This window comes from Hydra viridissima, unplaced genomic scaffold (genome assembly GCF_058129835.1).
Source record: "Hydra viridissima isolate aposymbiotic clone 2 unplaced genomic scaffold, HvirCarnegie_v1 scaffold_16, whole genome shotgun sequence".
NCBI classification, from domain to species: Eukaryota; Metazoa; Cnidaria; class Hydrozoa; order Anthoathecata; family Hydridae; genus Hydra; species Hydra viridissima.
Genome location: NW_028324315.1, coordinates 8,387,827 through 8,404,478, shown reverse-complemented (window position 1 = coordinate 8,404,478; position 16,652 = coordinate 8,387,827).

The following is a 16,652-nucleotide window of genomic DNA, read 5'->3' as shown; positions in this document are numbered from 1 at the left end:
AGAATCAGGCTAGAAAACACTGGTATTAGTCAATATTAAAACGAATATGACACAAAATTTGGAAACCCATAGACATCGCTGGTTTTACTTTGACATACATTATAACAAGTTAAAATATCTAAACCTCCAACCTTATCCATAAAAAAACTGTCTATTTTCTATTTTCTATTTTCTATTTTTGTTAAACCCGATTATTTAATAAAATTGTTCGTTGTAGAGATATACTTATGATTTAAATTCAGTTAGAGTATGTAGTCAAATGTAATTTATAATTGAATATATAACTCAAATATGTAGAATTTACATATGACAGCGGTCCTCGCAACCTAGTGAAAAGTTATAAATAATAAGCAATCAAGCGATCAAGGTTCATTTTGTTCATTTTTTCATTATAGTTGTATTTTAATTCTCGCCGGGGGGATGGGTTTCCTTATATGGTTTTTTTGGCAGTCAGGTGCAGGAGCGTCACTTGCGCAAAATAACTTTTTCATCTATATCATTGCCTTGCATTTGCTGTGGACATCTGTCTGACAGTAGATTTACTAATCCTAACCGGATTGTTTGACGGTCTGAGGCGTGTGCAACATGTGGGCTTAGAAACTTTTTCATCTGCGTGTGTCTTGATTGATTTTTTTCATCTACGTGAGTCTCTAATTGACTCTGGACATCTGTCCGTTATTATTATTTTTACTACTCCTAATCATTAGGCTTTTGCTATTTCTTCCCTGAGGCATTCACTGCTCGGTCTTGACCAATGTATGCAAATACATATTAAATTATATTGAAATAACCCGGACTGGGGCGGTCATTTGAGCACGACTATCTTCAACACAGCAAAAGACGCACTGAATGTACAGCCTCTAGGCGATTTTCATCCGAAGTGAATAGGGTGATTGAAACCTGAGGTAATACGATTCTTCGCACGCTCACAATCTTCTGCACCTGCAACTCTTTCGGCTAGATCATAGATTATCTGTGCTAATCTCGCATCACACCACTATTAATTCACACCCAGGTGGCGCCCTAGCGCTCTGACATGTAGCGGACATCATCGCGAGTCCCGATGGGCTTATGGGCCTGGACCAATAGGATCCAGGGTATATGTGATCTATACTATAACCACACCATCCGCTATACGATTTGTGCGAAAGGACCCCTGGTTCTAATGTGGTGGTCACAAATAATTGGCGGATGCCGAGTGTGGTAACTCGACTCCCAAATGGGAGCAATGTTATCCACCTAGCTCGAAAGTGCTCATAACTATTTTCCTTACAAAACGAGACTAGACGACTTGTACGAACAAACATATGCAAACACCATATAAAACTTATGCATAAATAAACTTTAACAATCTTTTGCAAGCTTTTTTGTTCTAGCAATAACTTTTCTTTCGTCAATTTTTACTTAACTCTAGGATGGGAAGGTTTTGATGCACACTGTTGACATGCACTAGGATTTATTAAAATAGCAGGCATATGAAATCTCAGAGAAAATTAAAAAACGCAAATATCTGGTTCAAATTACTTTATATTACTTTGAATTAACTCAAAAATAGCTAATAGATTAAAATGTTTATTCATTGGAAATTAGTTTCCTGAAAGTAAAAATAATAATTCAGTCCAGCCCCAAGGGACCTCACTAGGTATAAAATTGAAGCGACTAATTAAACTTTCTCTTCTACAAAGTGCCCAACTGCTTAGACGCCGCGTACCTTTTAATATTTCTAATTGTCCTTATCTGAACCTCGCGTTCCTTTTAATATCTCTATTTCGAGTCTCAAGTAAACTTAAAATGGTAAGAATATTTTTTTTTACTTTCATTTATTTTGTAATATTACCAATAAGTCAGCTAGTCTCCCCTCTTAAATAGCCTGAACACGACTTATTTCAAAAATATTAGTGCTTTACAAATTTGAGCACGTGCTCGTTTTAGCATAGTAGTGGACCTAAATGTTTTTTTAAATTGTTTTTTTAAATATGAAAGAAAAGAAATCTTTTCAAATAGTTTTAACGAGAAGAAGCGTTCTCAACGTACTTTTTTATTCAGTTAAAAAAACCAATCATTTTTTAAGTTTTTTAAATTCATAATATGGCATTGTAATTATACAAATTGTATTTTTGTGTTAAAATTCTTTATCTGCTTTTATCGTGCAATGCGATAAAACGCTATTAAACGGGATAAAACGCGATACGTTTTGAAAATTAATGTTACTGAAGGTGGATCTAATAGCGCGAAACTTGTTTTAAGTACAGCGAGAAACAGCGGTCTGTTTACCCAAAAAAAGCGAGGAAAATAAAAAGTATTTCAAAACTAAAGGGTCACACGTATTTAGTATATTTTTTACTAATTTTCTAAGACCCATTAAAATCTGCCGAATGACAAGTCTTCAAAATTTAAAGAAAGTTGTTTTATTGCTCATGTTTTTTTAAGTAGAAAAAAAAAAAAAAATGATCTCCCATTTTTTGCTTTTTTTTGGTTTGTTTTCCAATTTACTTTTTAGAACTCGATTATTAAAGATTTATTGACTTTGTGGATCAAGAAAAGGTTTCCAAATTTTACTTAATGTTTATTTGAACCAAATTTATTCATCTGTTAAATAGTTGTTTTTTTTGTCCGTTATCAAAAGCGGACTGGCAAAGTTCTGAGTTTAAATCTATTGCAAGACAAATTCAGGGAGGTGTTTATTATGAAGAGCATCGACCAAGTTAGTAAAAAACTTTTACTGAAAACTTTCTAATAGCAAAACTGCACGTTTTTATATTAAATTCAGTTTCTTCGCGTAAACTAAACTTAAAAAGCATTGTTTGGATACGTAGCAAAATTGCACAAAACTCAAAATAAGTTATCTTGGCGAAAAAGATATTTTTCAACTTTTTCAATCTTTACACATATTTACAATTTTTCATATTTCAATTTTTCTTTTTCAATTCAATTCGCCAACTTTTTTCAAATTTTAACTAAGTTTATATTTTGTTGTAAGCATCCCAGTTTGTACAATCTTTGGTACGATTAATCTTAACATACTTTTTGATGTGCCATGTTTTCAGGATTTTCGGATTGCTTTCAGGTTTAGGGTTTTCTAACAGCTGCTTAAATACCAATGTTTTCCTTATGTAAAACTTTTTTAACAGTATTTCAAAAAGGACGTTTTTTACGGTTTTTATTGAATGTTGTTTACGATAACTAAACCTATGATTGGCTCTTAATCGACGAAAAATGAGAATGTTTTCGCGCCACTCTTTAGTGTCACTCTTAACGCTTTTTGATCCGTTCTGTGTATCTTAATTTTTAGATGTTATCTAATTTTTTAAAACGGTATTAAACGTAACTAAACTGGTCATCATAGGCAATTTTATACAACCTCTTATAGGATGTTGTCCAAGCAACATATATATTAAAATAATAATTACACATTAAAGTAAAAGCAGTTAGAGTTAAAAATCAAAAACAAAACAACATAAATCAAATTTCTTATGAACATTTTAGTTTTAGAGAAATATTTTTCCTTTGGTGCAAAATAAAAAGTTTCATCCTTAGCTAATATGGTTACTCTTTTATGATGTTTGAAAAAAAAATTGAACTAAGAATTTTACTGCGCCTTTTACTATTTTTTATTTTTTGAAAGAACTGTATATATGACCAAAAGATAGATAATACAGTGTAACATTTCGCGAAGTTAGAATGATTTCGTTCTATATTCCATTTTAATTGTTGGGAGAAAATGAGTTAATAATTTTAGTAAGTAATGATTACTTTTAAAATACACTTTGTTTTTAATTTTTTTTCTAAATAAGTGGTTTAAATATAAATTCTTTAAAGCCTACTTTAATATTTCTTTGAAAAGTGATGCTAAAATTTGCAGTACTTTTTTACTTTTAGAAAAAAATCAAAAACTTCTTCTAAAGTTTAAAATGGGAAATAGAACAAAATAATTCGATTTCTTCAAACTTTTCCGTTAAATCTCGCGGTTTAACGGAAAAGTTTGGCAAAATCCTTTCATATCATAACTGTTAAAAGTCATTTTCATAAGTAATAAAAGCCATGTTAAATGAAGATCAACTTAAAATCAAACTTTGTTGAAACGAAAGTTCATTCCGTCGTGAAACACTTATTCTATTATATCAAGTAATATGTGGTATCAAGTAATTTAATGACTGTTAAATACTAAACTGGTTTTGTTCGTTGTCATGGGTACGAATATGTGGTGTTGTATCTAAAGCGGTTCAAGGAGGTTGTCATTTCCCCATAAATGATAAATCAGTTCATAAGTTGAAGCAAAATCAGCAAGTATGAAAAATGGTAATAAATGTATAATTTTTTTTGTTATACAGCATAATTATAAGTTTCGATTAAACAGCTATTTATGCATTACACAGTTCACGAGGTTAAAATTATTTTGTTCTATCTCCAAGTTTAAACGTTGGGAGAAAGTTTTTGATTTTTTCTAAAAGTAAAAAATTGTTTAAAGTTTTAGCTTAAATTTTTAAAGAAATAATAACTTATACTTTAAATATTTTATGTTTAAGCAAATTATTTTTTAAAAAAGTTTATAAAATAATGCATATATTAAAAGTTATTATTACTAACTAAAATTTGTAACTCATTTTCTCTCAACTTTTAAAATGGGAGATAGAACAAGATAGTTCTAACCTCGCGAGTTGTTTACCTAAAAGTAAAGTGAATAATGCATATAATTCATATTCTTCTATAAAAGTACTTACCTTAACGAGGAAACATAAAAGTTCTAAGAGTGTTTGTTTTGGCAGCTCATAACATAACTAAAATGCAACATTTATAATAGTAGTTCAAATTAAAGACAAAACAGTTGCTTTGTACGCTTGGAAAAATCATCAAGGTTGTTAAGAATTAAATTTTTTAAACATTACATAAAGACATTTCTTGGCGTACACTTTAGCTTATTCACATTTTTTAATAGAGATATCAATATCATGATTTTTGGCTTAGAGGATGCAGGAAAAGCAATAATGGCCGCAAGTTTAAAAAAAGGTGATTTAATTTAGTTGAATACATTATACATGCATACATACATACATACATACATACATATATATATATATATATATATATATATATATATATATATATATATATATATATATATATATATATATATATATATATATATATATATATATATATTCATACAAAGTCACATATACCATGGCTACATTAGCATGACCCCTGGAAGATTTTTATTGGTGCACTACTAAGTCTTACTCTACCGGTTTGAAAGTTACTTTTATTGATAATGATGTTGATGCTGATGATGCTGATGATGCTGATGATGATGATGATGGTGATGATGATGATGATGATGATGATGATGATGATGATGATGATGATGATGATGATAATGATGATGATGGTGATGATGAAAACACACTTTATTCTCTATCAGTTGACGCAGACATTGAGTACCTAGGAGATTTTTTGTATGAATATTCGGTGATAATATGCTACTGGGCTGTTTGTTGGGTTGCATCTATAAAATATTAAAATTCACTAAGAATAATGATTTAAATGCGCGTGCGTCATTTAGTAAGATTTTTGTTAAAAAAACATCTCACAAAAAAAAATAGAAAAAATGAAAAGATAGTTGTAAAGAATATAAATAGGATAGGGGCGGGTAGGTCATGAACTTAAGAATAATCAAGATATTGCACATATGCAAACCGAAAATAAAACAAGAAAACATTTTAACAATTTATTTGTTTATTTATCATATCGTTTATTTGACTCAATTCTGAAAAACGTTGTTTGGATACGTAACAAAAGCTCAAAGCTTAAAATAAATTATCTTAGCGAAAAAAATATAATTTATCATCCACAACCTTTATACATATTTACTAAGCATCTGCGTCTCGTTATTTTTTTTATTCGAGGCGAGACGAGATAATGATATCCGGGATACAATTTTTAAATTCCGAAAGAAAAATATATTGTCCCGGTTTCTAACTTTATTCCGGGACGGTTTATTCGTCAATTTTTTCCGGGACATTTCTCGTCTTGCTATGCTTGTTCCGGTTCATTTCGAGAAAACGATTCCGAGACGCAGACCCTTAATATTTACAATTCTTCATTAAGCAACAGGCACTTTCGATTATAATTTAGTTTACAATATGCCACAAACATCCAGTTAGTATAATCTTTGGGTTTGAAAGTCACTTTTTTTATAAAATAAAGTGCTGTGATGATGATGATGATGATGATGATGATGATGATGATGATGATGACGATCATCATCATCATTATCATCATCATCATCATCATCACAGCACTTTATTTTATAAAAAAAGGAAATAATCACAATGGATTACCAAATGAACCAAATGGATGAAACCTAAATATGTACCTGTACTGAAGATTGTCTTTGAAAGTTCACTCGCGCATTGAAAAGGTCCGCGCGAGAGACCTGATATGGTGACCTACCTATAGGCCTCTCCAGCGCAAAGTTTTTATTTAATTGTTTCTATTAAATCAGCAAACGAAATTAATGAAAATAAAGAAAATTCCATATGATTTAAAAAAAGATGCCAATGATGATAATGATGATGATGATGATAATGAATTTATAAAGATCATGTTGATGGTGATCATCTTCTTCTAATCATCATCATTATTATCATCATCATCATCATCATCATCATCATCATCATCATCATCATCATCATCATCATCATCATCATCATCATCATCATCATCATCATCATCATCATCATCATAATAATAATAATAATAATACAATAGTAAACCTGGTAACAGCAATAAACAAAACATGCTTTCTTTGGAAAAATCTAAAGTTTACCTTCTTTTCAGTTTCATCTTTTTCTGCACCTCCACTCGGATATCCTCACGCAAATTCTTGTTATTATTTTCAGCGGCTATGATAAATGTTGCGTATTAGTTATGATAATTGCTGTCAAAACAAACACCCTGAAAACTTTTATGCTTTATCTTAAAACAAAGAACTCTTTTAGAAGAATGTAAATTTTATACATTAATCACTCTACATTTTGGTAAACAACTGTTTATTGCATAAATAGCTATGTATGTATGTATGTATGTATTTATGTATGTAGGTATGTATGTATGTATGTACGTACGTACGTATGTATGTATGTATGTATGTATGTATGTATGTATGTATGTATGTATGTATGTATGTATGTATGTATGTATGTATGTATGTATGTATGTATGTATGTATGTATGTATGTATGTATGTATGTATGTATGTATGTATGTATGTATGTATGTATGTATGTATGTATGTATGTATGTATGTATGTATGTATGTATGTATGTATGTATGTATGTATGTATGTATGTATGTATGTATGTATGTATGTATGTATGTATGTATGTATGTATGTATGTATGTATGTATGTATGTATGTATGTATGTATGTATGTATGTATGTATGTATGTATGTATGTATGTATGTATGTATGTATGTATGTATGTATGTATGTATGTATGTATGTATGTATGTATGTATGTATGTATGTATGTATGTATGTATGTATGTATGTATGTATGTATGTATGTATGTATGTATGTATGTATGTATGTATGTATGTATGTATGTATGTATGTATGTTAGGATGCTTTCATCACTCTGGAGAAATTTAATTTTTTAAACGAAAAATTCTAATTAATTAAAAAAAATTCTAATAAAGTGCTTACAATCCATTTGAGAGTACTGCATTCTTCCTCCCTATCTTCGTTGTTTTTTTTTCTCTCTTCTTTTTCTCTAATTTATATCGAGATTAAGGTTTGTATTGAGAATAAAGTTAAATTGTATCTAATTATATTGAGTATAAAGTTTGTATTGATATACGCATATTGTCCATTTTATAATACCTTTTATCACACCTCCACCTGTTTATTCTCACCGCTAGTCTTCTCATTATTTTCAACAGCTATGATAAATGTATATTAGTTATGATAATTGCTGTTAAAGCTAACACACTGAAAACTTTTATGTCTTATCTTAGAACAAAAAACTTTTATAGAAGAATATAATTGTATACATTAATCAATTTACATTTTGGTAAACAACTGTCTCATGAATAAATAGCTCGTCTGCAAAGTATACAGTATATTGCTTGATTATTCAAAGTATACAGTATATTGCTTGATTATTCAAACAATAATGACACAGAAACATATAATAATACTATAAAACAAGCAAAGTTATTCGTTTTTTACCATTTCTCAAAATCTTTCTTCTAACTCTTTAAACAACTTACTATTTAAACAACTTTTTAAACAAATGACAACCAATTTGATGGCAACTTAATTTGACGTCATCTTCGTTTCTAAGTAACTGATTACCGTAAACTGTTGCTAGCTCGATTTGGATGAAGCAGTAAAAAGGAAATTTATATTTTTTACATCCTCATGTTTCCTAAAGTGGGCGGTGTTTTAGCAAACTTGATGGCATTGCAAATACAAATGTCGTCCATCCTTGGAAGCATGAGGACATTATTTATCTACATCACAAACCTCCGATTGCAAACAAGATTTCAGGAATATAATTTTTCTTGTTATAAAAAAAAATGATGATGGTGATGATGATGATGATGATGATGATGATGATGATGATGATGATGATGATGATCATCATCATCATCATCATCATCATCATCATCATCATCATTATTATCATAAAAATGATACTAGCAATAAAAAAAAGATGCTTACGTTTCTTCGGAGAAATCTAAAAACAACCTTCTTTCCTTTTTTTTTTAAGTTTGATTGAACGGTATATTTTTCGTTAATTTACATTGAGAATAAAGTTGGTTTTAAGAATAAAGTTAAAATTATTTTACGACCTGATGATGCTGGTAACCATAATCCAGCAAAAATTTCTGATAATAAACTAATACTTGTATTTAGAGAATTCGTATTATTTTTTTATTCGTATTGTTTTTTTATTAATATAACATACACTCTTATACAAGATGTCAACATTCAAGATGTCAATATATATATATATATATATATATATATGTATATATATATATATATATATATATATATATATATATATATATATATATATATATATATATATATATATATATGCATCGGAAAAGGGAAAACCCGCTGCAAGAGAGGCCTAAATTGAAGCTAAAAATAAATTGAAAAAATTGAAGTAAATATCCATATTTTATATTGAATGCCTTCTCTTACTTTTCCAACTGTTAATCCATTGAAGCAACTTCTCATTAATTTCAACAGCTTTTTTAAATATTGCATATTAGTAATGCTAATAGCTGTCAAAACTAACACTCTTAAGACTTACATGTTTTATCTTTGTATAAATAGTTTTTATAGAAGAGTATGTAGGCCTCTCCAGCAGTTTTCATTGCTTGGATGAACACGTGTCCAAGACGATATGTTTATTTCTATTAAAACAGGAAACGAAATTAATAAAGCTAAAGAAAATGCCATACGATTTTAAAAAAGATGCTAATGATGATGATTGTGATGATGGTGATGATGACGATGTTGGTGATGGTGATCCTTTGATGATGACGATGTTGGTGGTGGTGATCCTAACTAATATATACTCTGATCGTTCTATTTATTCTCGAAATGCCTTTTTTCATGTATATCTCAAAATCAAAATGTTTATATATATTTGTGTGCGCAAAAGCTAACCGATCACCGTAGATTATTGGATGAATGCAACGTGGAGGTCGTAATCGTCAAATTTTTCTTTGGAAACTCTAAGGAATGAGCTAGTTTTTTACTTTTTTTTTAGCCAACAAAAGTATGAAAATACCTTTTTGCGCAACGCAATAAGTAGAAAATCTATACCCAACATACGAAATTATCAATAGTAAGAAAATGGGTTTAAGATTTAATCATCATCACGTGCTTAAAGCCATTTTATTAACAGTCTTGATAACAATAAACGGATCTCAAGTGATGCTTTTTTGGCTGTTTTTTCCATTTTCACACTCTGACTAGCTGATTGGAAGAAATAGTCTTTACTTCTACTTCAGAATATACTCTATTGCGAGGTCGCAACAAATTTAACATAGACTATTATTTCGAGGATTTATCTATTGAAAAATTAAAAGACTTACACGGTTTTATAAGTAACAAACATATTCGTTTTAATTTGATAATCCTTAATAAAAAAAACCGGTTAATTTATTTGATGAATTGTTTTTTCATATCATTTAAACTGACTAGAAACTTTTTAAGACAAACGAGCCTAATATAACATACGAAGGTGATGTCAAATTAAGACATTTCGATCATCAAATTTCTTTCATTTAAAAATATCTAAAACATCTAGTCTCGCTTGCTGTTTCTTTTACTTTTGATTCCTCTTTATTTTTTCTTTACTTTTCTTTATCAAATATATTTTGGTGTTGAGTTTTTGTGAACCATAAAACTAAAGGACCCTCTTTTAGATATTTATGCCAAATATCGTTAGTTTTACGAGTGAATTAAGTTACTACAGTTTTAATAAAATGAAAATTGACGGGGAAAAAGTATTTTCGCAAAGACATTGTTCTTTCTGATATTGTGATGACGTTTCTTCTCAATACTCCTAAGTACCAATAATTTATTACAACGTTTCTTGTAAACTGAGAAGATGTTATAAATTATCGTGTTAAAGTTTTGCTTGCAGATATATATTTTTATATCTTCTTCATTCTAAATTTTTATTACATAAACGTGATAACAAAAATTTGATTTAATTACAAAGGATAAAGGCATGTAAATTTTTAATTGCAAAGATACAGGCATCTAAATTTTTTCTAAATTTCTATGCACTTAAAAATAACACCCTATAAAGATCCTATTAGCGTCTACGTTTTTAACAATCTTAAACATTGAAAGTGTCTTTGACCACATATGATGAGTATTGCTTGGTTTAAGTCCAAGAAGGTGAAGAGTATGATTAGCAAAAGGAGAAAAGTTGCGTATTTTATTTGCGCTGGGGTAACTCCTACATTTGTAACCAGCGTTTTTGGTGGGAAAGAAAACAAGATTTATTTGAGAAAAAGCAATTGAGTTAACTGATGCTAGCCAATAATACTGGTTTGTTAAAACATTTTCTGCTGTGGTTACATTTTTTTTGTTTAACTTTTTATTAAATTATTTTTTAATCTATTAAGATATTACAAAAACATCAGAGTATTCGCTATATTTTGGATCAAAGATCAATAACATTTTTCTCAAGAGTAGAACTAAGAGCAAGAACCTTCTAAAGCTAGTTGGAAAGTATTCAACCATTTATTACAAAGGATGATACCTAGAAATAGAAAGGAATTAATGCCAACATTTAGGATTAGAATGTTTTGACTTGGAACAAATACATTTGCAGTACGATACTTTGAATCGAAACTACCCATTCAAAAGGTTAGTGACGCTTACCATCTTTAATTTGTACCCACGAAATACAATTTTAAACAACAACAAGGAATCACGGAAATTTATTAATAGCCCACTAACCAAAGTCTATATTCTGAAACAACAATTTCTACGATTAGGATACTTATCTATAGACAAGACAAACGAATGACAATGACAATGACAAGCAATACTTTTGTGTGAAATGCAATATTGAGGTTTCAAATTAGTTAATCGAGTTTTGCATTTCACCTTTTTAAACTTAACTTTTCTCAAGGCACATTTTCAGGTTTTACCCCAAGCTACTCAGTGCCTACGCATTTTATTTTTAAGATGATTTGCTTATTTTCTTTTTCCAATTATCACCTTACGTTTTCTAGATTTATATTAAACCATCTGTTAGGGGTAGCATATTTTAATTGTATTATAAAGAAATTTGTTGAAAGTATATGTAATTGAATTTTAATGCAAATTGAAAGTATGTGCACGACATTATATTGGAGTATTTAAGAATATATTTACACGGTTTAAAACATTTATTAAAAACGCGAATCAATGTCTACTCAAACATTCTCGAAGCCTACATGAATAGCAGATAGACAATGCCAACTTCAAATCTCAAAGTCTAGATGAATAGAAGACAGACAATGTCAACTTCAAATCTCAAAAAGTTAGATCTTGATAATCAACACGATAAACAGTACAGTACACACATACCATTTACATTTGAACTATCCTTGTAATTACAAATCAAGTAACAATTTTTTTCGAAGAACGGAGCCATGTGAGGAGGGAAAATGACAAAATTATAAAAAGTATCATTAAGTTTTTACCCAACTCAAACATATAACATTCGATCGAAGAAAAGAACGAGTCAACCAAAACGCTAGGTGGATACACAAGGTCAATTACATGAAAAATGACACAAAACACAAAAAACTCCCACCATTAATGTTTAAAACTGTTTTTGCAAACACGACTAGAAATACAATAGTATGAGTTTAATTAGTAAAGTTCTCGAAAGTTCTGTAGCTATTCTGAGACAAAGACTAATCAACTAAATTAATCAAAAAGAAAACTTGTAAAACCTGTTTTAAAATACCATGACTCAGAAGTTGAAACATAAAGTACTAAACGAACTTGAAGAAAAAGAAATCTATTGTCTATACGAGAAATAAAAATAGCATCTGCGGACAGATAGAAAAGGAATGGTTAAAAAAATCTTACGGAGTTTTTTTGGGAGATTTTAAGGTTTTTATTTCAGATCTTTTTAGGGGAGATTTTGATGAAGTGTTTCATTTTAAAGAGAGTTTTTGAAGATGTATTAAGAAAGAGTTTTAAGAGATTTTGAGTAAATTCTCTTTATGAGAGAAAAAGTTTTAAGAGACTTAGGATTTTATGAGAATTTAAGAGATTTTAAGAGAGGATTTTGTGAGAAAAGAGTTCTAAGAGATTTTAAGGAAAATTTTATAAAAAATTGAATTTTGAAAATTTAAAGAGAATTTCACGAGAAGAATTTATGGAAATTCTAAAGAGAACCTTATGAGAAGAGTTGGTAAGCAAAGATATTTGAGTGACTTTAAATATGCCTTATTATCTGTATTAATCATTGTTATTTGTATAAGTTAATATTAAGAGAATATATATATTGATGAGAAATAGTTGAGAATATTTATTAAGAAAAATAAGTAAGAGAAGAAAAACCAGTAGTAAGTATTTTTATTTTTGTTTGCATTTCGATTGAGGCAATATTATTATTATTATTACTATATGCGTTAATAATTGTTATTGAAAAGTCTGATGCTCCTACCGCGCTTCTACCATATTTGCGCTACACACTGACAGCTCTACCTCACCATATCACATTCTATCATATCTGCGCTCCTCTCAGACTTAAATTATCACACATAATCACATTAAAATATCAAATAAATCATACAAAACCCTGCCCTCACATTTCTTAGTTCGTTAAAGGTAATTTATGCATTTAAAACCATGCAATCCACAACGTTAAAAAATATTCTTCTATTCATCTAAGAATATCTGACAGCTGTGTACCATGCTAGGTATTGCACACTGTTGTTTTCTCTATGCCATGGAAATGGAACAATAACGTAACCAGCTTATTGTCTTTGCAGCCAAATTATACTAAACCATCAGATTTCCTGAAGTCAAAAATCACCACTCTGAAGCTCCCAGCTAACACAAAACGTTCGAGCACGTTCGACGAACGTTAGAAACGTTCGGGCACGTTCTAAGAACGTTTTGTGAAAGTTCTGGATGCGTATTCACTCAACCTTTTTTTAGCATCAGTCTGACGTCAGTTTGGCATAAGTTCAAAACTGTAAGTTGTATTCACCAAACTTGCGAAGTTGGTTCATAATTATGAGAAATATTTCTTATGACTATGGTTGGTTTCAAAAAACACTTTCGTTAGTTTTTGCGTAAGTTCAGCCCTAAACTATCGGTATTCACAAAACTGAAATATGTTCACCAAACTTATAAGAAGCTTGCTCAGCTCAATTTACGCAAAAAAGGTAAGTTTATTATGAGCTGCCTGAATGGCATTAGATTATTATGATGCATATGTAGTTCTATTGTCAGATAAATATATTATTAGGGATCTTAACATAAATAAATTATATATATTATAATAAGGTTTAACAATAATCATAGATATTAACAAAAACAACTGCATCATAATGATTTAACATCTTATTAAGTTGTTATATATATATATATATATATATATATATATATATATATATATATATATATATATATATATATATATATATATATATATATATATATATATATATATATTAAGCTTAATATATATTACATATAATACTACTAGACATTGCCGATTCTGGCGCATTGACATTTTCTTAATACTACATTGACAGTTTTCCATAGTTAATGAATTCAAGATGGCGTCGTATTTTTACGATTCTGACGCATTGACAGTTTTCCATAGTTAATGAATTCAAGATGGCGTCGTATTTTTACGATTCTGGCGCATTGACATTTTCTTAATACTACATTGATACTTTTCCATAGTTAATGAATTCAAGATGGCGTCGTGTTTTTAATTTTCTGCAATCATGAATTGTGAATTCTAACGAATTGTCATTTTTGTTGACTTACCTTTTTGTGTCCTCGATAATCTTTCTGCATCTGTCTCTACCTCGTGTTCTGGACCAAAGAGTTGATCATAGTCCATAAATGTAAAGCACGGTTTTATAATTAAAAGGTGGGTGTAAAATTCCATCCGAGTTTCGCAAACAGATGGGAGCAAATGTCGTCGTAAAATCTTTTCTTGTCGATAGTCTTTAAAACTGAAAAATCTTCCAGACGACACGGGTGACTTCTATTTTGGAGTAGCTGAAACAAAATGTACTGCGCGTTCATGAAACTCTTTCTTTTTAATTCTTTCGGCTTGTCTTTTCCGTACACCAGATCGTACAAGAAAGACAAATCTTTAAAATCTTTGATCAGCTGTTCTTCGAGGTATTCTATATCGTCTCGCTTGCCGACGAGCACGTAATAGATGTAGTTAACGTTTTCATACTGGTTCGTGTAGTTGAGTTGTTTTAAAAAGATCAAAATGTGTTCTTTGGTGATGCGAGAGTATTTCACATTGGTGTTTTCAGAATCAATCAGCATGTTGAGCGCCTTAAATTTTTTCTCCAAATTTTCAAAGACTTCTTCAGGAATCTTACATTTTTGTTTACCCTGATATTGTTTGATGCATTCTTGAAAGTGGATGATACGTGAATAAGTGTATTTGTTCATCGAGTTGGATCGATCGTTGTCTTTATACGAGACAGCTGTTTCTAACATTTCTTGCTGCCCTGAGCACACGAGACAGAATTTTTTATTGATGTCGTCCATTTCAAACTGACCGGGGTCATCGTTGATGCAAAATTTACATTTAGTATGTAAGACAATTTTTTGGGCAATTTTAATATCGATCCATTGTCGTTGAGAAAGCGTTTCTTCTGCAATGGTAAAATATTGACGTTGAAGCTGGTTTTTTTCTTCGTCAAATTTAGCACGGTCTTCATACGAAAGTTGCGTCTGCAGGATGTCTTGATATCGCTGAATGAGGTGGTTTGTCTTGGCGATAAAAGTCATTTTCTCGGTCTTGCGTTTATTCAATTCGTCCTTGATCTCCATCAGATGTTTTTGAGCTTCCTCCGACAGGTCGTGTTTGTTTTCCAAAAGAAGAAACACTGATTTCAAGTGCTCGATATCATCAAGATTATCCTTGTCAAACTTGTCCATAATTTTCGTGTTTAATAAGGCAATGCTCATTTTTTAATGAGAGCGAGTTCATTCTTTTAATTCGTCATCGTATTTTTCTATTCTACAGTAAACGATGTACAGATAAAAAAATTTGAATTTTGAGTTAAATAAATTTCTTATGTAATAAAAATGGATGAAATAGATGAATTCGATCTTCTTTATATTCTTAATAATGAAGAAGTGAAATATCGTAATGAGAAATCTAGAAGATATCTTAAATTAGAAAAAAACGTTCGAAAGCTTCCAAAGTGTGTTAAAAAATCGTTTATACAAATGATTCAAATGCTATCATTCGAAGAAGTTTTAATAAGATTAAAATCTGCTATTGATACATATAATCATATTGAAATGAGAAAAACAGTGAATAGGAGTTTAGTGCATGCTAACGATGACAAAAGAATTTATCGTGATTATAGTGAAGATATTGTTAAGAATACGAAAGCAAATTTCAATATGAGTAAAATTAAAGAATAATTTTATATATCTTTATATATAAAATTTACAAGAGTTTATTCATAGAATAGCACCTAAAAAGGGAATGCTATTAAAGGGTGAGTTAGGTCCGAGCAATAATCCAGATCCAATAGATTGATAGTCTTTTCCATTTTTAACAAATAGTCCTTCACCAATAGTAGGTTTCACCCAAGGTCTTAAAAAGACTCCTGATCCTGCAGCAGTCATTTTCATTCCACTTCCATTCTTTTTCAAGTAAACGATTCCTCTTCCTGCAATTTTATCAACCATAGCAGATCCAGCAGAAGAGCCTACTCCTGCTAACAATCCGGTAGCCAGAGCTGGAACTACTCTTGTTGCAAGTGTGCTGCCTAACATACCTAGTAACGGTAAAAGAGCTCCGATAAATCCACCTTCAATGGTTGAGTTGTGTGCAAGTTGTCTTTTGCTCAGTTTGAGTGTAACACCTTTACCAGCTTCATACGCT